Raw genomic sequence first — 24,340 nt, forward strand, 5'->3', positions numbered from 1 at the left:
CCCCACCTCTTCCCGCTCACTCCCCTGCAATTCAAGGCGCAGGTCCCAGACGCTGCTGAGCTGGGCTCTTCATTCATCCAGGGCTCCCCCGCCCAGGGCCCTGAAGTGCCCTGTGATTGTGGGGTTTGTCCCTCTTCAGGCAGCAGAAAACAAGAACCTTCGGTTGCTGGAAGTTGGGAGTGACCCAGACCACATCCTGTTTGGCTGCGGCATGGATTCAATCATGGCAATATCATGGAACAAAAGAACTTTCTACGTGGGCTGATGGGCGAGACTGCAGCCTGCAGCAGGGAAGGAGCCCAGCCAGAGGGCAGCACACAGGGTGACCCTGTCCGGTGAGCACACACGGCCAAGTGCGTGCACGCCAGCTGGGCCTGGGGGGTCGTGAGGTGCAGGGAAAGGGTATCTGGTCCCTGCTGCCCACGGACGGAAAGCAGACTGTGCGGGGAGCCCTGCCCTTTGCCCGCCCCCTACACCCCCGGACAGAGCGGGCTCTCAAATACTTGTTGAATGAATGAGTGACAAAGCGCTTTCCAGATGGCGTGAGGAAGGGAGGTGAAGCTGCTCTTGGCCGTGAGAGCAAAGCCCCTGAGGACCATGGCAAGGCAGCCACACTGCTCCTGGGGCTCCTGTCCCACAGCCGGCAGAGGCACAGGGAACATTCAGTACCGAAAAATCAGGCTCTCTGTAGAAAGTCCTCCACAAGCTGCACAGCCTGCTTGCACTGAAGAGCTGAAAAGACCAGAAAAGGTGTTTTCACAGCACACCCGAAGCATGTAAGGAATCTGAAGGAGTTTCTTCCAGGAAAGGCTGGGGAATGTGGTGGTATTAACTCAAACTACTGTGAGAGTCTCAGTCGGGGACGAGATCGGCACACCTGAGTTTGGGAAGCAAAGAGTGGTGAAGGGAGAACCTTCGGGAAAGCCCAGACAGCAAGGAAGAGGCCTCTGGTGGGGTCAGAACACCAAAGCAGCCATCCCGGCTCTATGTCCATCACGTACGTCAGCCTCTGGACCCAGCGCTCGTCTGAGAGATGGGGGACCCCAGAAGTTCCCAGGACCCGGAGCTCACCCAGTGCAGGGACCCTAAGCTCCGGTTTGATGCTCGTCCATGTAAACACATCGGCTGGGAAACCCCACCTGAGCAGGTGCCGGGCTGGGTGGGTTGCCCGGGGTCCAGGAGCGCAGCTCCCACCCTCCTCCCACCAGTGGGGACTCAAACAAGGAGTAGACCTGCCCTCATCTCTAAAAAGGTACAAAAGGGACTTCCCTGGCGGTCCGCGCTTCCACTGCAGGGAGCACGATTTCGATCCCTGATCAGGGAACTCAGATCCCTCGTGCTGCACGGCATGGCCCCCCCACCAAAAAAATTAATTAAAATAAATAAATAAAAAGGCGCAAAAACAGCATCCAAGTGGACATCCAACTCGCAGGCTGCTGTGGGGAGTGAATGGTACATGTGAAGCGCTTAGAACAGCTCCGGGGCCTCGGTCGACACTACATAGGTGCTCGCGGTTTTACTCTCCGATGAGGGACCACGTGTGCACACAAGGGCCGCCCAGGACGGCTGCCATCTCTCCTGCTCTCCCACCTGCCACCCCCTTGTCGCTTGCCAGCTCAATCTCATCCCTGTACTCACGTTCAGGCTTACCTCCCGGTTTATCCACCTGAAAAAATTTCAGTCCCAGCCCCCACGGAGAAGCATGAGCCCCACTCCTTGCAGAAGTCACCCCCCACTAGCCCAGACTGAGCCTCTGCCACTCAGAGTGCGGTCCCCACGCCAGTCACCTCCTCCCTGGTCACTCTGGTCAGGAGCTCGTCAGGAACGCCCCTGTCCCGGGTGATTCCTGGGCACATAAGATTGGCCGGAGGACGGCAGGTCCAGCTGGAGATGGACATTTGTCCCCATGCCGTCCTGGAGCTCGGTCCTCTAGGAAAGCCTTCTGGCCTAAGAAGATTACAAGCTCCAGTGAAGGGGCCCTGTGCCCGCATGCGTGTGTATGCGTGTGTATGTGCGTTCAGTGACTTTCCCGGTGCTGGGCGTGTAACAGCGCTCACTCCCTGAGCCCTGACTCACCGCATCAGCAGAGAATACCTAAAGGAGCAGATGCCTCGATGCAGCCGTGCAGACTTTCATCAGCCATCTTCGGAGCAGAGACAGTCTCACCAGCTCATGCCATTTTCCGTGCATCAACCCCTGAGCTGCTAACAGGATGAGCACGACCCTCGGTCACCACCGCAACTCCCACCGCCAGCCTAATGCTCCACGTTCTGAATTTGAGAGCAGTTGATAAACAGGCCCATTGTCCCCGCTGCTCTGCTGCCTTTCTCAAGTTCACCTGGCAGAGATGACCTGTGTTTGTGTTTGGAAGTCGGCTGCCTCGCTGGCTGGGAGAGCAGCTCACTGTTCAAAGTCTGGTCCAGGAGAGAACAAAGAACACGCTGGCTGGAAGAGACAGGCCATGGCCTGACCTGGAGGGGGCTGGGTACCACGTTTGGCAGAAAAGGCAGCTACTAGCCCGGGTGCGGAGGCCTGGGCTTCTCCCTGGCAGGGGGCGGCCGGTACCACTGGCTGGCACTGCAGGGCACCCTCCGGACACCAGCTGCGGTCACTGCACAAAGCAGATGCAAGAGCAGAGGCCCATTCCTGGCCTGAGAGCCGTGCCATGGAATCCCTGCCACTCACTGGCCTTCCCTGCCGCTGTTCTCTTTTCTAAAATAAACTTTCTTTCAGAATAGGTTTAGATTTATAGAAACGATAGCACAGGGCATTCCCATATGCCAACCAACACCTAACTTCCCAATGATTAACTCGTGCACTAGGACAGCCCGTTCGCCGACGAATGAGGATGACACGTTATTACGATCTAAAGCCCGTTCTTTGTTCAGATTCCCTTAGTTTCTCCCTGATGTCCTTCTTCTGCTCCAGGATCCCATCCAAGTACCACATGACATTCAGCCCTGTCTCCTGAGGCTCCTCTGGGCTGTGACAATTCCATAGACGCTCTCTGTTTTCAACGACCTTGACAGTTTTGAGCAGGACCAGGCAGGTAGTTTGTAGGTGCCCCTCAGCTGGAATGTGTCTGATGTTTTTCTCATGGTGAGACTAGGTTTGTGGATTCAGGGGAGGAAGGGGGCAGAGGTGAAGTACCCTCATCACACCGTATCAAGGGCACGTACCGTCAACAGGACTTAATACGGATGATGCTGACCTTGGTCACCTGGCCTGGCCTCTGTGAACCCCCTTCTCCAGGTCCCTCCCTCCTTCTCCGCTGAAAGATCCCCCTACATCCATTGCCAGCCAGAAGGGCAAAAAATACAAGCTTTTCTATTTATTATAAAACAAGCAACAGAAGTGCTCAGCCCAAGTGCAAGAGAACAAAAGCCTAGCATGGCTGCAGGAAGCTCTATGTAAAGGCCTCTCAACCACACACACACTGCCCTCCACTCTCCTAAGGATTTAAGTTGGCGACTCAGAACTTTCAGTTGACTGTAACATCAACAGGAAGTCACAACCTGAGAGGCTGGATAAATAAATAGAGGTGAAAACCTAGCCTGTATTTATAAAAAAAGCCATTTCCAGGAGAAGGGCCCAAATACCACCTGTCCTGTTTGGGCCTTTATATGTACCTGGCCAGGTGACCTGGGGGGCCGCCCTGCACAGATGGATGGATTACCTGATGAAGTCCCTCAAGTCTGTGGGTGTCCTTCAGAGGGGTCACTGGATGAGAGCTGGGCCCCGAACCCTCGGAGACGCCGGCATGTACGGGGACATACACTGTCCCTGACGCTGAACTCTGCCCCAGACCCCTGTGCTCTGGAGTCATCAATCAGTTTAGAGAATTGCTCAGCGTCTGTGTGCGACCTGGAAACTTTGGGTGGAGGATCCCCGAGGATGAGACGGGAGGAAAGAAACACATCCTCTTTTAGGTCCTTTCTGGAAGAGAAGCAGCAAAGTGGCTGGGGGGTGGGGAGGGAAGAGAGAAGGCTCCAAGTCAAACCACTCTTGTTCGATTTTTGACCCTCAAAGTTTGGGGGAAACTTCTTGATGCCTCGGTTTCCCCAAACGCTGAATGAAGAGGTTCACAGTGCCTGCTACCTAGGTAGGATTCTAGAACCAGGCATGAGCCTCCAGGCAAGGGAAGGTGAAAGCTGGTTACAGGATGGAATTCAGGCCCTGGATGGAAGGGGCCCCAAGCTCGGGGGCAGCAGGATGTCTGCGTTCGGGTCTGCCACGGTGGCCTTGGCATGTGACTGAACTTCCCCAGGGAAGTTTTTCCAACTGTGAAAGGGACAAGGGGCAGCAGCTGCGGGCAGAGGGCTCAGCACTGCGCTGCCCCAGCGCTCACAGGCTGGAAGGATTCCTGTTGGGGAAAACAGCTCAACCCAAACCAAGCTCCTTTCTCCCGAAGAGCTCTCCGAAACAGAGCTGCTGGACAGTGGCAGGCACGTCCAGCTCTGCACCAAGCCAATCCCAAGAAATCACCGCACCCCCAGCCAACACACACCCATGTCCCTGCCCTGTCTCCTCGGGGTGCCAGGCAGCTACCAGCTGGGCTGAGATGTGAGCCAGGCACACGCCACGCGCGCCTGTAATCGGGGTTAAGTTTTACGATTATCCCCATCACAAATCGCCACATGCCTCGGGCAGCAGGCCTGAGCGGTTAAGGATGAGCTGCATGCCCCAGGGTGGGCACATAGACTGGCTCAGAGCCACCTAATTCCTGCCCCTCCTCCCACCCAGCGGCCAAAAGCAACCCAATACCTGTCAGTGAACAGGGAAGCCGGTGGGGCGGGGGGTACAGAGAAGCCGGAGCAGCTGTGCTGGGCACGAACCCCTCACTCTCTCTGAGCTAAGGAAGCTGGTCCATGCAGCGAGGGAACGGAGCTCCAGCCTCGCGGAGCAGCTGAAGGGCCAGCCCATCAAGGCGGGAGCCTCAGGGCCTAGTGGAGCTAAAGATTCTAGAAGCTTCTGGGCTCCCAGCGGGCCTGGCAAACCCAGAGTTGCATTTCAGGTTAACTGTTAGCCAAGGGCTGTGAGTCCACAGGGCCGCCCACCCTCCCCGCCCCCACACTGCACATTTTAGGGGGCAGCAAAGGATCCAGTTCACGCCTCTCCCGAATCTCCAACTGACCTTCCCCCAGGTGAGGAGCTGACCCACTGAGGCAAGTGAAAACATTCCTTCTCGAAGGTTCCAAACCACACCTACTAAAGTGGACGCAGGAAATACACTTCGAGATGGGCTCACACTTCGAGATGGGCTCGCACTCCGTGTGGGCAGCGCGAGCTACAGCCCCCAAATTCAGGCTTCAGAAAAAGGAGGGGGTCTCTGGGAAGCGTCCAGCTGAAGGGGCGAGGCAGCCTCCCTGTCCCAGAGGGTGTGTAACGTGCATTTCTTCCCCGGAAGCTGGAATCACTTTCAGCCTGGTGCCACCGCAGAACAGGCAGTGAGGAGATAGCTGCTTGCTGGCTCCATTTCGGAACAGAGCCCTGAAACTACCAACCTGCAGCGTGAAGGTGCTTCTCCTGCCGGAGGACGCCTGCTACAATTCCACCTTAGGCAGCGAGGCTGGGAGGGAGATGTCCAAACTGGAATGCACAGGAGTGGGTGAGCTACTGCTTTCAATCAATGCAGGGGTCGTGAAGAAGTACTGACATCACCTCCTCAGACCACGGCACTCAGCTCGTCCCAGAGACGGCTAAGGAGCCGCATGGCATGGGTGACATCGGTGTGGCCAGAGAACGCTGTTCCGCACAGCTGCCGAGTGAAAAAAGCAGGCTGCAGGAGTGAGCACGAATGACCCCGTTTTTAACACCACATCCATGTGACAGTGATGGGGTGACAGGCAGTCAGATGACTTTTCATTTCTTCTGCAAGCTGTATTTTCTAAATCTGTGATAAGCATGGATTACTTGTAAAGAAACAGAGAAGACAACCGACGGCCCCTCTTTAGAGGCACTGGGTGGCTTCAATTCTTACATTTCAAATCTACAGGGTGACAGTCGTGTTTTACAGGTGTCATTCATCACAACGCACTTGAACTATATCGACTCTTTAAACAACCCGCAAAGGGGAAAGTGGCTTTCTGGGATGAATGTGGGGAAGAGGGGGGGTGGGAGTGGGGGTGTGCCCACTTTTCACAAGGAACTCCCCCTTCTAAATGGTCTAATCAGAAATAAGCTCTCCCAGCACATGTACGTGGGAGAATCCCTCAAAATCTACATCAATTCACTTGAGTTTTCATTTTTACCACAAGTACCTATAAAGAAAAAGGCTCCTCAAAAACACTTTAAAGAAAATCTAACTAAATACTGTTTAAAAAGGGCAGGCTAAGCCAATAAGCGTATGAAAAGATGCTCAGTACCACTAATCTTTAGAGAATGCAAAGCAAAACCATGGGCTGTCACTTCACACCCCTTAGGCTGGCTACGGGCAAAAAACAGAAACTGTCAAGTGTGGACGAGAATGGAAAAACTGGAACCCTTGTGCGGCGTTGGTGGGAATGTAAACTGGTACAATCGCCGTGGAAAACGGTATGGAGGATCCTCAAAAAGTTAAACATAGGGCTTCCCTGGTGGCGCAGTGGTTGAGAGTCCGCCTGCCGATGCAGGGGACACGGGTTCGTGCCCCGGTCCGGGAAGATACCACATGCCGCGGAGCGGCTGGGCCCGTGAGCCATGGCCGCTGAGCCTGCGCGTCCGGAGCCTGTGCTCCGCAACGGGAGAGGCCTGACAGTGAGAGGCCCACGCACCGAAAAAAAAAAAAAAAGTTTAACATAAAACTATCCTATGATAAAGTAACCCCACCTCTGGGTATCTATCCAAAGGAAGTGAAAGCAGCATCTCAAAGAGATATTTGCCCATCCACATTCATAGTAGCATCATTCACAATGGCCAAGAGGTACAAAACAAATGTCCAAGAACAGAGGGATGGATAAACAAATTGTGGTCTCTCCACATAACAGACTCTTTCAGCCTTAAGAAGGAAGACAGTTGTCACGTGCTACAACCTGGATGAACCCTGAGAACATTATAAGTGAAATAAACACCAGTCACAAAAAGACAAATACTATATGATTCCACTCATATGGGCCGTGTAAAAGAGTCAAATTCACAGAAACAGAAAGTAGCACGGTGGTTAGTTATCAGGTGGTGCTAGGGGAGAGGGGGAAATGGGGAAAAGTTTAATGGGTAAGTTTCAGTTTTCCAAGAGGAAAAAGTTTTAAAGACCTGTTGTACCACCATGTGAATACAATTTACACTACTCAACTGTACACTTTAAAGAATGGTTAAGATGGTAAATTTTTTACTAGTTTTTTTTTTTTAAACCACAATTCAAAATAAATAAAATTTTTAAAAAGAGAGGGAGGGGGTTTCCCTGGTGGCGCAATGGTTGAGAGTCTGCCTGCTGATGCAGGGGACACGGGCGGTCCGGGAAGATCCCACATGCCGCAGAGCAGCTGGGCCCGTGAGCCATGGCCGCTGAGCCTGCGCGTCCGGAGCCTGTGCTCCACAACGGGAGAGGCCACAGCAGTGAGAGGCCCTCGTACCGCAAAAAAAAAAAAAAAGAGAGAGGGAGGTCCTATACAGTAGCCTATTTTCTTTTCTTCACGTAGTTTCTGGAATTTGAGTCTGGCAACGCCCTGCAGCAACACACATCTAACTCCTTTCCACTGGGGCCTGGTGCCCCACAAGATAGGTCTAAAGCAGTTTTAAAAAGTCTCCTTGCCAATCGCTTTACGAGGCAAAAAGTGATCCTGATCCCTAAAGCGAACAAACCAAAAAGGAAACTATACCTAAGCCCCACTTGGGAATACAGACTCGGAAACCTGAGCGATACAGGTCGGCAGAAGAATCCACAACACAATGGAATTAGCCCGAGGACGGTTGTTAAAAGCAGAGACGCAGCCTGCTCCAGTGGGGACGAGTGACTCACGTCTCACTTGCCAGGTGTCGGTAATATTTGGAATTGTTACAAAAGCACTCTATTCTGACAATAAAACAATTTAATAAGCACAGAGACATTTTTGAAAAACCATCATCTAAGGAATGATGCCATTCAAGACATGGGTTCCAATGGGGGGTCACTCTAAGCTGGGCATAGAGTCACCTAGGATGCTTTTTTTTTTTTTTTTTTTTTTGCGGTATGCGGGCCTCTCACTGTTGTGGCCTCCCCCGCTGCGGAGCACAGGCTCCGGACGCGCAGGCTCCGGACGCGCAGGCTCAGCGGCCATGGCTCACGGGCCCAGCCGCTCCGCGGCATATGGGATCCTCCCAGACCGGGGCACGAACCCGTATCCCCTGCATCGGCAGGCGGACTCTCAACCACTTGCGCCACCAGGGAGGCCCAGGATGCTTTTAAAACGAAGGATGCAAGGGGCCCAGCCCAAGGCCAACTGACTCTAAGGGAGGGACCTAAGCAACCCTCATTGGTGAATGTGATGCTCGGAGAACGAGAGAAGCCCAGCTGAGGTACAGAGATTCACCAAGACCCCCCTAAGTTCAGGAGGAAAGGAGGGATGGCATCCAGGCCAGTCCTCAGTACCAATGATTGCGACTTTCGTGACCAACGTAGATGGAGCTAACACAGGAAGGCATTAGGGGTTACAGTGAGTGAGAGAGAGAGAGAGAGAGTGTGTGTGTGTGTGTGTGACATTTAGCCTGAAGGCCTGAGGAGGAGGGTCCACACGCATCAGGTTGGGGACCACTGTGGCATCTCAGGGACCAGTGGGCAGCTGCAGAGACGGGCAGGCCAGACAGAAAGCTCGAAGGCCGGCCTGCCAGACCCAATGCTGTGCTTAAAAGGTCAGGCTTACTCTGTGAAACTAGGAAGGCCTCGGAGTGTGCAGGTCAGGAAGAAACATGATCAGCTTGTGTGGTCTCAGTTCTTGGCAAAGGGCAAAGATCATGGCTGAACCGTGTCCAGCATGCTGAAGCCGCCAGGCGTGTCTGCTGAGGGAACCAAGGAATGAGCAGCAAGAACGGGAGGGGGTCGGCCTCCCAGGCAAAGGCAGGTCACAGAGCCACACCAGGCACAACTGAGGCCAGCACCCAGTGCCATGTGACCACGGGGTCCCACCGAAACCCACAGTCCACGTGACAACACACAACCTCCCAGACACACAGAAGCGACCGAGCGCTGGGGAGGGGGCCCCGACAGTCTACAGGCCAGACTCTGACTGCACCTCAGTCATCCCCAGATCCAAGTGTTACACACACAAAATCAAACCACACTCAAGACTGCAAACCCCAACTGATTAGAGAACCAGAGAACTCGGCAGCGTCACCGATGCAACATCACAGGAGGAAAACGGCGCCTGTGGACCCTGGGAAGAGGGGACCTGGGGGAGGAAGCCTGGCTGAAATGCTCACTTTGTCCGGGGAGCAGCAGACCCGAGTCCTGACACGGCTCTCAACACGCACCAAGCACTTACAGCAGGAATTTCTCCCTTTCAATGAAAGTAACTAAGCCACCGGCCACGGGTCTGCCTTCCAAACCACAGTCAGCAAGAGGACACAAGAAGCAAGCCCTTCAAGGAACAGGGCAGCGATGGAACCAGGCGTATGAGTTAGTACAGCAAACATGAATCATCCAGGAGGGGGCTCTAACCCAGAGAGGAGAAGCACTTGTCTCTGCGTGAAACACACCTGAAAATGACCCAGAAGGGGAGACAGTAAAGCAGTATAAGAAAAGGTAAAATTCAGGCCACAAACACTGAATACACACACAAGAGCATTTTTTGATTGACAAAATGGTGAAGCGATCAAAAGATCCAATTATGCTGAAAGAACAACTAACATGTACGAAGGAGAAGCTGCTAGAGTTGATCCAGAGAACTTGACAAAACCGCAGTCACGTCGGGAAACAGGAGCCCGACCCTCGAATCTGACAGCGCAGCGGACAGAGCATCATCTGGTTACAACATGAAACATAACATAATCAACGAGCATAATTTAAATGATCCACATCCACCTCCACGTCCTGGAGAAAATGCAAAGGCCGTGCGGGTATCCAAGGAACATTCGCAAACACTCAGAAGCATTCTTGAAACCCCCAAAACTCTCCAAATTAGAAAACGGTATGGGACAGCCCCTGGGCCCAGTACAGTCAAACCAGAAGTTAACTAGAAAGTAAGAGGGAGGAAAAGGGAAAATAGACAAGGAAAAAAATTAAATACTTAAACAAATAACTCTTGGGATAAAGAGGATATTAAAATAGAAACGAGAGATGCCTTAGAAAACAACAAGGACGGCATTGGGGTCCACCTAGTGCCAGGCACTCAGGTGCCTCTCCAGAGTACCCCATCATGGAAACACCACTGTAAACCCACCCACCCCACGGCCCACCAATGGTTCTACTGATGTTGCTACTTCCAAACATTCCCCCATGAGTTCAAGCGGCCAAAGAGGCAAGACCTGGAACCTTTCATCAGTCATCACTGTGGTCACCAAGGTAACCGGGGTCCCAGATCCCTTGGTGGACCAAAGCCCACCTTTCATCCCGTCAGCTGTGGATGGATGGGTCTCAGAGGACCAGATGGCCGCCCTCGCTTGATGGAGGGAAGTCCAGTGGGGCTCCTCCATGGCTGGCAGGCAGGAAAACCGGAGGCACCGTGACAGTAAGCAGGGAGCTTCCCATACTGCACTAATTCTTAGTTGAACATGTCATGGCTAATCAGAAAAGCACCATAAAACAGAGTTACCTGAGTACAAGCTCTTTGGGTACAAAGATTTACCTCTAAAACATTTACCACGCAGAGTCATGAAGACACCTTGACCGAGTGTCTGGCACAGGGCCTGATGGGTGCAGATCTTGATAAACGACAGCTTTGAAGGAGGCAGGAGAGGACTGGGCCACAGCAGGAGGGCTCACATGTGTGCCAAGTGTGACAGTGCAGTGGGTGGGGGGGGTTGAGGTTGAGACCCCCTCCTTCCTGCCCAGCTCCCCCGCCTCCCCCACCCAGCATTAAGGTCTCTCTCCTGTGCTCAAGCCTTGGCTCCGGCTGGGGGTTGGGAATCGTCCCCGTCAGACGAGCCACCTGGCCGTTACCTGCCCATCCTCATCTCACCTGAGACCTCACGTTCCCTGACCCGTCCCCCACCGCCCTGCCCCCGGCCTGGTTCCCATAAGCACCTTGTTGGCCCCAGGATTTCCCTGCCTGGGGGAGACCTGGTCCCCGGTGTGCGGCAGAACAGGTGAAGTTGATGGCTCAGACCCAAATCCTGGCTTCTGCACTCGTGGGTCAGACAAGTCCCTTCCCCTTTGGCACCCTAGCTTCCTTGTGATCCAGATATGCTAAGAGTCCCTCCCATCATAGGATGGAAAGATGAATAGTTTAGAGGTAAAATGCTGAAGACGTTGGCTGGCATACGGCATATGCTACTGGTGTTCTAATTATTACCATCATCACGAGCACAGCATAAAGGTGCTATGCAAGAACACCAGACGAGGACCCGAAGGAGAGGGGATACGTAAACACAGTTTGGTAGCAAAGTGGGATTACATGTTTTTTTTACGACTCCTATTATCAAGGACAATGTTAGCTTCGTTAAGGAGAGCACGTAAGCTTTCTCCACAGACAGGCAATGTTTACATTAGTTTGATACAGGCACTGTCTGCTATCAATGAAAAGAACTATGTCCGAAGTTTCCGAGTATCCTTGTAATTCAAAGGAAGATAAGAGAGTCAAGGCACAGGCATCCTCAAATGCAGGATGTGAGAAAGAGTCGATATAACATTAAAAACAAGATGCCGCTGTCTAAGACGGGCTCACAGGGGCCAGAAGTGGGAGGCGTGTCGCAGCGCTGATCTGACAGGTGCTCGTGAATGAATACCCTCCAGGGCAACGTCTGGTTTTGTGTCATTTTCAATGCACTTAATCCTCCCACTCCAATAGTCCACGTATCCACAATGCGGCAGCTGCACGTAAGGCCTGGCATTCATGTTTTGGGTAAATAACCCCCTTGGTTAACATCCAGGCATAAAGACCACATAGACGTTTACTCCCTGGTATATTCCGATACTCGCTGTGTCCATGGACACAATAACTGTCCTCTTGGTTTCAGTTTCATCATCGGTAAGATGTGAGCAATGCCACCTACCCCTCTGCGTTTTGGGAGGATCTCACGTGTAAATGAGAGGACCTGGTACACTGACTGCCTGTAGGTGTTTTACAAATATTAGCCACCATTCCTCCTTTTTCTCTCCAAAACATGTTAAATTTACAGTTTACTTTGTTTTGTTAAAGACAATGGAGGGGGTTGCGGTTGGGCGGGAGATGACAGCCCCAGACCTGCCCACCAATTTTCACACCCAAACCACTGTTATTTCTGTTCACTCCCTTCCAGCCCTGCGTGCAAGCTCTACAGAGCTGCCTATCTGCAATTCCCAGCAGTAAAACCTGAAGGCAAAGGACAACCGCAAACAACCTGACATATTCAAAGTCACACATGCTCAAGTTTTCCCCTTATGTCTAATTTACAATCATCTGCTAAGCCGTAACGGCACTTTGTCCTGAAAGCCTGACTCACCTGTTACTCTCAGGCTGCCAACACCGGATCCCCAAGGGAATCACTGCTATTCTTTCCATTTTCCTGCTCATCAAAATAACGCCGCTTCTTTCCAGAATAATAATGACCCTCCATTTAGCAAGCAGCCAACTTCTTGACAATTTCACTAATGACAGAAAAAGCGGTGTTTATGACATCATTTTCCAGCTTTCACTTCTGTCCCTTTTAACCTTGATAAAGTCACGGTCTTACCCCGAGCAAGTTGAGGGCAGCTGGTTGTCCAACTGGAACAGAAGGCTGGAATGAAGTTTTTCCCCAGAAGTAGACACAGGATTAGCCAGGTTAATGTGGGTTAAACACAGAAATCCTCCAGAAGGCCAGCAAAGCTCCGACTCTGCAGCGACCAACCCAAGTCGGGTAGAGAAGGGGGAGGTCAGGAGGGGAATGACTGCCCGGCCTGGTGAGTTTTGCAACCTGACAAGGAAAACCAGGACTCGCCCTGCCTGGGCTCCCGAGCCGTGTCCTGGGGGGACAGCCATGCTCAGAGACCACTAGGGACTCAAGTGACCAGGGCAAGGTGCTCTGATCAGTCTCACTGGGTCCCTCTGATGTTTTATCTGGAAAATCTCCACATCTTCATCAGTACCTTTTCCTTTCTGGAATATAAGATGCTGGGACTCTTGTAATGACCCGACAGTTGGCTCAGTTTCTTCTAAGCATCATTTTGGGTGAGAAGCGTAACACTTAAAAGTGAACAGGGTGGTCATTTAATCAATCGAATGATTCTATGAGACTCTCACAACAGGTCAGGAGGGAGAGGTGCCCCATGTGGGTCACAGAGTGGGGAGCCAGGAGCCCCAGGAGGGGAACCCAAGGCGGTTGCGGGGCATCAGGGCTGTGAGACGGAGGCACGGTCATCAGCTTACCTCCCGGGCCCCTTGCAAGTCAGGCTCACACGTGTAATCGTCTTCCTGGTGGCCTGAGATAAAAGTTCAAAGCTGACTGAAGCCCAGAAGGACCTGCCCTTCCAGCCACCTGCCACCTGCCTCTCGCATCCCCACCAGGTGCTCCCAGAAAGCCAGCACCCCTATCGGTTCCTGGCACTCACTCAACCACCCGCTGCCCCCAAGCGGGTACCACCCAATTCCTTCCAGTCCCCCAACTTAGTAGGGCTTCTTTGGGGAGCCAGTCCCAAACCCCAGCACACCCGGGGAAACTTGACCTCCTCTCCTGGGGCACTGGTGGCCGATTCCCTGCACAGAGGCTGTCCCTGGTGGTCTCTCCATCCCCCCAATCCCCAACCCCCCATCTGGCACACACTGGATTCGGAGTGAGGGAGGGAATGAATGAGTTCAAGTCAAACACGAGCTAACAAGGGGGCGGGGAGGGGCTAGGGCAACGTCCCAGAGAGTTACAAGAGGGCCCGGCTCTCAAGCCCCCCAAAACTCCATGAGGTGGACCTGGCGCCCAGAACAAACAGCCAGCATGAAAGGACAGCCCGAAAAGTGCCACCTCATCTAACACTAGTCGACAATGACTCACGGATACCTTGGAGCCAAGACAGAGGAGGCAGCCAGGCCCCCTGCAAAACCACACTCAGGACACAGGCCAACAAATATTCCGCCCATAACTCAGCTTCCCTCTCCTGCCAGAATGAAGAAGTCCTGTGACACCAGACCACAGCTAGAGATCAAAATTACAGCCTCACCATCAGTGGAAGGTATTAAGTACTTTCTCCTCTTACTGAACCCAAAGGTCTCAAAAATGAAGTCTGTGTCATCACTGTGTGCCAGATCAAACTGCAGCTCATCAAGGGACGCAGCTCCACGAATCACTCAACGCCCATAGTGACAGGACCCTGGGGAGCTTGAAGTGACAGTTGTTGAAGCTGAATGCATGGAAATCAGACTCGTCCCCTTCTGGGAAGGAGGGAGCCCTGAAGACGTCCACCAGAGACATCTCCTAGGTTTTAGGACACTCGGTTTCCCCCATATGTTACCGTTTCTGAAACTGGCATGTATGTGCTCTCCCTAAAATTGAGATGTGCACTTCCAACCCCTGCCCACAAAGCTCACAATGCAGAGAACATTAGCACTCTTTTTTTTTTTTTTTTTTAAGTTGGTGACGCTGGGTCTTAGTTGCGGCTCGAGGGCTCCTTAGTCGCAGCTTGAGGGCTCCTTTGTTGTGGCATGCAAACTCTTAGTTGTGGCCCGTGTGTGGGATCTAGTTACCTGACCAGGGATCGAACCTGGCCCCTCTGCATTGGAAGTGCAGAGTCTTAACCACTGGACCACCTTAGCACTCTTGATGATCAGAAATCAATTCCCCCCAAAGGAGTCCCAGCAAGGCTAAGACTGGTCTCAAAGTTCACCAAGTCTTATTCAAAGTACTTAATACCTTCCACTGATGGAACTTTCCTGAATATCACTACCTTTGGACATGCTTTTCTGAGCAGCAATTATACGGTTCACTCAACCATTAATATAGTTAAAAGTTTTTTATACATTTTAAGGATAGAAGAATAAAACTCATTGGAAGAAGACACTTACATGTACTGAAAGATGTTCACTGCAGTGCTGTTTATAATTTCAAAGTCACTAGAAACTGTCCATGAATGCAGACTTGTTAAAGAGGGTGCATCCCCAAACAAATGCGACGCAAAGTACAGGATGCAAACCTGTCCTTATTGATCTGGAGATATGTCAACAATTTTCAATAAAAAGCATAATGTTCATTCAACAATGAATGACTGATTGAAGGATTACTACACATCAGGTATCTAGTGAACTAAAAACAAGTTCCCACTCCACCATCCTGTTTTGTTTCGAAGAGTCTAGATTTACATGTGAAAATACCTGAAAGACACAAAAATGCCCAGAGCAGTTACCATGAGTGGCAGAGTTCCACTGATGAAACTTTTTTCTCCTTTTGCATTTTCTAAGGTTTCTAAGATGAACATACGATTACTTGAGTAGCTGCGGGAGGGTTGCGGGGGGACTTAAGCAGACAGGGTTTTTTAAAGAAAAGAATGAAAAATCACAGCAAACTCTTTCCCTCTTCCCATAACAATTCATATATCTAGAAAGGACATATGTTAAACACAAGATGCTTCACCTCCCTCCCCCACCCCCCAAGGTAGCTAGGGCAGGTAAGGCCTTCTTGCAAAGAGGCACAGAGGCCTCCAGCCACTGGCTGCTGGTCCCCCCAGCCTACCAGCCAGGGCCATTCTGGATCCCAGGTCTCGGACTGGGGTGCCACTTGCTGACTCCAGCCCTCTCCTCGCTTGTCACCTTCCAGTCCGTGAAAACTTATTTCAGCTATTTCTGTTCCCTGACAATGCCTTGGGTACAAAAAACTGCGCTTAGAAGAACACGATGGATGGTTAGTCACTTAATTCTTGAATCACCTATAATGAATTTCAGTTGTGCAAATCATGTTACTTCATATTTGGTTGACGGAAAAGAAAGAGCCATTTACAGAAGACTCCAACATGGGCCTGAAATGTGACCAAAATTTGAAATTTTGGTTTCCTAATCCAGCACATAAAAGTGAAACAGCCAAATGGCTGCCAACCGGCACAAAACCAGAAAAGAGCTGTCCTAAAAATGTCGTAAACACTGATTTCTGAAGTCACAAGGGGGAAAACCCCACAACTTCTGCAAGAGGATATCTGGGACGGGATCATGGGGAGGAAAAGTGAGACCAGACCACAGTAGGCGACGGCTTTTACACCATCACTCCCGCCACCTCAGGCTGCCGAGTGGCCCTGGATCACAGGCCCTGGCCCAGCCCTTTCCATGAATTACTTGTATGTGCTATCAGTACACCAGCTCCAACCATTATTCCCAGTTAAATTCAAACACGGACCTTCATTTTCTACTTCTGTAAGGGACATATACGAATATTTGACACCACTTGTCAAAACGATGATTCTTAGGGTAATTTTTTTTTTTTTTTTTTTTTTTTTTTTTTTTTTTTTGCGGTACCTGGGCCGCTCACTGTTGTGGCCTCTCCCGTTGCGGAGCACAGGCTCCGGACGCGCAGGCTCAGCGGCCATGGCTCACGCGCCCAGCCGCTCCGCGGCATGTGGGATCTTCCCAGACCAGGGCACGAACCCGTGTCCCCTGCATCGGCAGGCGGACTCTCAACCACTGCGCCACCAGGGAAGCCCCCTTAGGGTAATTTTAAAATGCTTAAAGGTACCTGCATTTTTCAGATATTCCATTTACAGATGGTCCCTGACTTACATCTCTTGACTTTACGAGGGTGTGAAAGCAATAGGCATTCAGTAGAAATAGTACTTCTAATTTTGAATTTTGCTCTTTTCTGGAGCTAGCGTATGTGGGTTTGATGCTTTCCCATGATGCTGCGCAGGGCAGGGAGTGACCACCAGGGCCAGGAACGGACACACTGAAAACTATTCTGCACCCAGACAATCATTCTGTTTTTCACTTTCAGTACAATATTCAATCAATGACATGAGATATTCAAAACTCGATGACTCAACAGGCTTTGTGTTCGATGATTCTGCCCAACTGTCGGCTACTCTAAGCGTTTGGAGAAGGTTTAAGTTAGAGAAGGCTAAACTATGGTGTTGGGTAGTTTAGGTGTAATTAAATGCACTTTCAACTGACGATATTTTCAGCGTACGATGGATTTATCGGGACACGACCCCATCCTAAGTTGAGGAAGAGCTGTATTTCTCTGTATCCGAAAGCTATAAAAATTAAAATCCTTTCCAAAAGGGCAACAGCATGAACGGGTAAACAAAGGTGGGAAGCCGGACTCAATGAAACGGTAAAGGGCAGAGGTGCGAGGGGGCCACTGGACAGCGTTTACAAGTCAGCGGATCATTATTCATAGAAATTACTTCTATCCTCTAGCGCAATTCTTAGCTGTGAAGAGGTCTAAGAGGGCTCTCAGCATTGCTGCTGTGCGGTTACTGGGTAAGGCGCCGCCCTCGGTCTTCATCCTGGCTGGTCCCTCTTCGTTCCCGGAATGTGCTGTCTGTGCTGCGAGGATGCAGAGATAACGATGCAGCCCCATTGCCTAGCAGAGCCCCGCCCAGGGGGACAAGGGACAGGTGAGGAAGCAGTGGTCAGCTCCTGGCCTGGGCAGTCAGGAAAGGCTTCCATGAGCAGCCTCAGGGAGCTGGGACTTAGGGGCAAATGAGGCCCCCAGCCAACCCCCAGAAAAGGCTGGTGAAAAGGCATGGGGGCGAGGGAGCCTTCTAACCAGTTCCTCCTGATGACAACCGCTCACACCCACCTCCTTCCCTCACAGCCCACGGGGCCGCTCACACCCCCTCACTGGACCCTCCATTGCTCGTGCTGGTCCTAACACCCCGTCAGCCCTCAACCAGGCCTCCGCAGCCCGGAGCATCCCAGGCCCTCTGACACCACTCTGGGTCCTTCCTGCCTTGATATCCTCAAAAGACAGTCCTTTTTCTTTTACCACTAACTCCGCGGCCTATGCCCCTTGTCCTTGGTTTTCTAGAAGCTTCCCCACTACCACAGTCACATGGTTCTAACAAGCCAAACCCAGTGGCCCCTAGACTTCCGGGTGTTACTTCTCTGATGATTCATAACCCAGAACTGTCCTGTTTGCACGGGGCTCCCAATCCCCTTCCTCCACACCCCAACCTTCTCCTCGGCTTCAGGGACAAACGGTACACATTCTCCCACCTCCAGCTGCTTCTGTCCTCCGCCCCCTTGGCCTTCCCGCCCCATCTTCAGGGGGTGACTGAGAAGCATGCTCCCAGGCCCACTCCACACTCAAGGCTGCAGTGAGCTCTTCCACGATCACGGGTTCGACTCTAAGGAAGTGAGGCCCGAGCCAGCCCTCTCTCACACGGGTGACCCCTGACCAGCAGGGCAGACCCTGCGAGTGTACAACCCAAGGGTGAGGCCTCCTTAAGTCTGCACCTGAGGGCCTGGCTGGCCCCTTCCTGCTCACAAGCCTGGCTCAGAAGTTCAGTGACACTCCCCTTCCCACGTGCTTGCTGCCTCTCAAGGAAGCTCTTACATTTTAAATAATTGGACTGCTAATTATGACAGAGAAAAAGTGATCAGCTTACGTGAGCAACCAAGCTCAGACTCTTAAAGAGCCCTCAGCCATTGAGCTCCTCCTTTCTTCACTTGGATGGTCTTGGGAGGCTCCTCTAGACGCCGGCTCTCTGCTGCAACATCCGAGGTCAGCTCACCAAACCCACCCAAGGAGCCGTCTCCCCAAGGAGCGATCTCTCACTTCATCCTGACCCCTTCCTCCACGAAGACCCATCTCCGTTCCAGACCAGCAGAAGCAACCAAGGCAAAACAATGTCGTCTGCCACCATGGAGGGCCACTGGAGTCAGACTGGCGACTGGCAACTGGGAACATGTGGGCCCTTCCTCCGCTCCGAGGCTTCTGCTGGCAAACCTTCCCTCACCCCACACGGAAAACGTTCAACTCCTTGGCCTCAAATACCGGGTCTACCATGCCTAATCCCAAACCACACCTCTAATTTTCTTTTTCTTTTTTTGCTGTACGCAGGCCTCTCACTGTTGTGGCCTCTCCCATTGCAGAGCACAGGCTCCGGACGCGCAGGCTCAGCGGCCATGGCTCACGGGCCCAGCCACTCCGCGGCATGTGGTATCTTCCCAGACCGGGGCATGAACCCATGTCCCCTGCATCGGCAGGCGGACTCTCAACCACTGTGCCACCAGGGAAGCCCTCTAATTTTCTTCTTACACAAATTCCCTACATCAGTGGAGTTCAACCCTGGATACACACAGAAAGCCGATTCCACTGGGCAGCTTTTAAAATCCCCCAGGTGACTTTAACGTGGAGTCTGAGTTTTGAAGCACTCTACTCTTGCTGGCCAAACTAGCTACTCAATGACATCCAAATCCTCTCCGTACATACAGCTCCTGGGCAGCCGCGGTCCAAGCAGAAGCCAGGCAACCATTTCATCCATTCTACAAGGGGGGCTGTGCTGGTGAGCTCAGTGCAATGAAAGGCAAGCTGCAGCCCACTCTAACTGGCTACACAGATTGTCAAATACTTAGTAATATTGCCAAACCCAACTGGGAGCTTGAAATCAGCCATGATTTCATGGTGGGAGGATTTACACCAGGGCAGTTGACAGATGCTACCGTCAAGATGCTTTGTTTTTTTTCCTGGGAGCAGGTTGACCAGCACACTTAGGGCTCAGGGACCTGCAACATGGAAAAAGCCAGGAAAGGGAACATGTGAATTCCTTCCAGGCCTACAGAGCTTAGGAGGCTTCCCTGTTTCATAAGAATAGGGCAGGGTTTTCCTCAGTGAAGCAGACTGGGAGAACAGGGAAGGGGAGAGAGATGAGAGGGAGATTTAGTAAGAATATGGAACCACAAAAATCCTTTCACGGAAAGGATTCTTTTCAATTTGTTCAGAAGAGTTGGGCTACCAGGCATCAGCTCTGAGAGTTCCCCCGAAGACCCAGCTTTGATGGAGCAGATAGAAATAATCTCATTAGTATATCCTTTATTTGATTGTAAAGTGGAAGGTGGACCCTTATCTTACATTTACTTAACAGCCTTCCCATAATCTTAATCTTATTCTAGTGACCTCATCTGCCCAGAATACCCTCTTTTCATGGTACAAGGACAAACTTCAGAGCAGATTCTGAGTTGTCCCACCTCCAAAATCGCTATCTTCCAAATACATCAAACTTTATCTTGCAAACCGGGCGCAAGGGCACGGCTCCCGGGCAGCAAAGGTGCAAACGGGTTGCTTTCCATTTAGACAATGAAGATTCCTAGGGTTTTAAAGATTTCATCACCTTTTTTTGGTCATTGTGTAAGGGAGGCAGGCACTCTGCTATCTCCATGCCTGTGTCTTCATGCTCCCGAAGTTGTGACCTGTTTCTTTCGTTCTGGCACACTGGGAGCTGTGATGAAGAGCTCTGGGTCCAGGCAGGTCTAGATTCAAATCAAGCACTTACTGGGACGAGCAGATTGGAGCAACTATTTCAATTCTAGCTTCCCTGTAAAATGGAACCCCTTGTTGTTTTTGCAAGGATAATAGTGTGCACACCGGGGCTTCCCTGGTGACGCAGTGGTTGAGAGGCCGCCTGCTGATGCAGGGGACACGGGTTCGTGCCCCGGTCCGGGAGGATCCCACATGCTGCGGAGCGGCTGGGCCCGTGAGCCATGGCCGCTGAGCCTGCGCGTCCAGAGCCTGTGCTCCACAACGGGAGAGGCCACAACAGTGAGAGGCCCGCGTACCGCAAAAAAAAAAAAAAAAAAAAAAAAAAAAAAAGTGTGCACACCAGACCTGGTCTGTCACAAACCCTCAGCAAGCGATGCCCATTAAAAAACACCCCGAATCTCGACTTAAATTAGTTGAACTCAGGACACCATTCTATTCCCACAAGTCCATATTTTCTTACTGAAGGTTTGGGAAGTTATTTTCTACACCTGGTGGATGGGAAGCAGTGAGGCACGATAAGGAATTTCACCCTTCCTAGAAACACATCACACACCCTGCTTCTAAAATACCTTCGGCATTCTCTTGCCTTCTAAAGGCTGAACACCGCGACATCCTTTCCCCTGAGACGCTAATCCTCATAGCATCAGACATGCAGTCCAATAACACACGATGCCCTCAGGGCCCACGGAGAAGCAGGCTTGGGCTCCCCGGAAGACCCTGAGTAAGTAGCTGGATGGTTCCCTTGTGTGTGAGGGCTGGCTGAACTGCTTTTTTTGTTACTCTCCAGGGTGTGATGGGAGAACATGGGGCTTCTATTGCGCAAACAGCTGTGGAGGCGGGAGACCCAGCTCGCTGGAAGCTGAGTGCAACACTGGATGGCCCCCGGGCTCCCCTCCGGGCCACGCAGTCTCAGTGAAGTCTACTTAGCTGCTCGGTGACCCTTCCCAGTTCCTGGTTATCACGCAGTGACCTCAGGGCAAAGAAGTCCTAGTGCCCATCTCCGGGGCCTTAGGAAATATCCCAGGGGCCTGAATCCAATTCTCAGAAGAAAAACTGCAACGTGGCCCAATTCAGGTGTCGAATTTGAAAATAACAAAGCTAAGGGAAACCCACATGGATGGAGCATGGCCCACTGGCTGAACAACGGCTTCTCCTCAGTTGAGTATCGGGCAGGCACACGGCTGGTTCCTCAAACACGGAGCCATGGAGGTTTGCCCCGAGCATGGGGTGAGGTCAGCCAGGGCCGAGCACAGCGGTTAACTCCTAACCTTGTTTGGGCCAAGGGCTCCCCTTAAGAAGCTGAGGGAAGCCAGCTGGCCTCCTCCCCAGGAAGAAGGAAGCGCACACACCCTCCCACACTTCACAGGCCTGAGTGCCAGGATTTTAACTCAGGAGTGGCCTCCCAGAACCCGGGGCGCAAACCCCATTTACGTTAGCAAATCTTATCCTCACACTAGAACCATTAGAATAAGAAAAAGGTCCGTTGAAGCAGCCGGCAGGAAAACAATTCCAGGCTGCTGGGTAACCAGAAATCCAGTTAGCAAACAGCAGCAGAGAAGAAAATCCAGGAAGACTCCCCCCTTCCTCCCTACACGGAGAAAATTCGGGGCACAGTACTAAGAGCCGATGAGCCCCGGAATGACACTTATCAGCAACTTGTTCAGACCATTTTCTGGGTCCCCCCTGTGTCTGGGTTGTGGTCAGCTACTAGACATTGGGCAGAACAAAGTGCTGGTGGGAGCGACAATAAAAAAAAATGAAACTATCAAGTGACAAACTGGAGCCCTCGAGACCTGCTAAAGAAAGAGGAGCTTCCTTCACGGCTGCTTTGCAAGGGGAACAAAAGGCAACCTGTGTGGCACCTCCGCTTTCGGTATCAGACGTTAACAAATGATATGAGTTTCTCCCAATTGTTTAAAAAGCCCTGTAAAGCACGATGCCAGAGGCTTGGGACAACAGGAAAAAAATTAAAGCTCACAGAAGCTCCTCAGGCACGGCAGATCTGAGCTAGTCATTGTTCATTTCGTAAACAAGAGAGCCATAAAACAAATGTCTAGGAAGCCAGGGTTGTTCACAGCCTGAGCCCTTCTCCCAGAACTAACTGTTCCCTCTTGGATCAGCAGGCCTCGGCATTCTGGATGGCCGGGCATCAGGCCTGTGAATCCTGGGTCCCGTCTTAACGTCAAAGCCCCCTTACACTCTCCACATCTGCCCACGTGCAGAAAGCAGACAGGGAAGGTGGATTGGGGAGTTCTGTCTCCTTCCAAGCCCCCAATTTTCTGAGGGGCTTAGCCTGGGCCGACTGTACTGAGCAGGGAACCAGGAACCTTCTCCAGACCCCACCAGTCACTCCTGGCGCCCGTTTCCTGGTCAGGATGGCCAAGTAGGAGATAGAATGTTTTATTTGATGACGAAAGCAAGGGACACCCCCAGCCCCGCAAAGTACAGCCCCTGTCCACCCAAGGGTGTCAAAACGCTTTGCAAACCACCCATTAAGTTTTATGGTGCTCTGAGCAGCAGATTGAGAATCATTACCTTCATTTTTTCAAGGCAAGGAACCAAAACCACAGCCAATCCAGTCTGAGCTAGTGGTCTAGCTGACTGCTGGCTTCTCTCTCCACCTCTAGCCTACAGAAGGCATGGAGAACATCACACACTGGAAAGGGGACTCAGCCTGAGAAGGGAGCCTGGCCAACACACCCAGACTTTGGTGCTGGGAGACAAACCCATTTAGAAGGGTGGGAAGGGGAGAGTCGCACAAAGGGATTGCTTTCATTTAGTCAAGAGAGGCCCCACTGGTAAACTTATCGATTAGATTGGCGAGCCTGTGAAATGTGAATATCAAAGAGTGTAAATACTGAGGCCGGTAGGGACTGTGGGATCAATGATGGTTTGTTTTACTGTTTATACTTCTGATTTCTACCCAGAGAATATATTGCTTTTGTGATCGGAACAAAAGTTATGCGAACTTCTTACTACTGACAAAGCACACGGTACCGATCTGCTGCACTAACTTGGAAAGAATAAGCACGGATAAAATCCAGCCCGGCGTTCCGTTTTTAAATCTCATTGACCGGTGAGGCTCCACCGGCCTCTCCGCACGCAGGAAGCCCGGCCGCCGTCCCGCTGCGCCCCCCTGGCGGCACCGCCGGCCGCCCAACACCCCGGGGAAGGGCCAGCGCGGCCTGGTCCCACTGGCTGCACGACCGGCCCCGGGCTAGGAGTCGTCGCACTCCAAGGCTGGGATCCTACAGACCACCAATCCGCACCGCGGAGCGGGCTTCCCGGGAAACACCACTCAGCAACGTGCGTCTCTGCCAGCCGTCCCCACCCGCCCGCCGCCGGCGCTGTCACCTCGCGGCTGCTCGGTTCCCGGACGGCCAAGCCAGAAATCGGGGTTTTCATTTCCATCCTAAAATGAAAGGTCTCCGAAGAAGTTGAAATATGCATTGTCACCAAGTTTAACCCGGGACCGCGCGCCCTTCCCTCCTCCCCAGGGCCGCGCCAGAGGAAGCCCCGGCCCTTCCAGCCCTCGGAGCGCCCAAGCCCCCCGAGCCGAGCGCCCCGAGGACGCGTCCGGTCGCCGAGGCGGGCCACCCTTCAGGGCCGGCCTCGGGAAGCGCTAGGGCCAGGGGAGGGGATCCCCGGGCGCACGCGGGGGCCATGAATGCCGCTCCGGGCCCGGTACCCCGGCTCGTCCGCCTGCGCCGGGGTGACTGGGTCCCCCAGGAGCACGAGGGGCGCGAGAGGCTTCCCGAAGACGTCCGGCGCTAGCCGCGCCCGGGCACCCCGGATCCCCAAACTCAGGCGGCGGGGGAACGAGCGGCGCCCGCGAGGCGTGCAAACCCGCCGAACCCCAGCAGGCGCCGCGGGAGAGAGG

The 24,340-nt window shown here is 52.4% G+C and overlaps 1 protein-coding gene across 3 annotated transcripts in view; it reads right to left on the reverse strand.

Moving 5' to 3' along the window:
- SH3BP4 (SH3 domain binding protein 4) overlaps positions 1 to 24,340 on the reverse strand; it is a 95,329-nt gene that overhangs the window by 70,572 nt on the left and 417 nt on the right. The window lies entirely within an intron of this gene.

Source organism: Mesoplodon densirostris, chromosome 8 (genome assembly GCF_025265405.1).
Source record: "Mesoplodon densirostris isolate mMesDen1 chromosome 8, mMesDen1 primary haplotype, whole genome shotgun sequence".
NCBI classification, from domain to species: domain Eukaryota; kingdom Metazoa; phylum Chordata; class Mammalia; order Artiodactyla; family Ziphiidae; genus Mesoplodon; species Mesoplodon densirostris.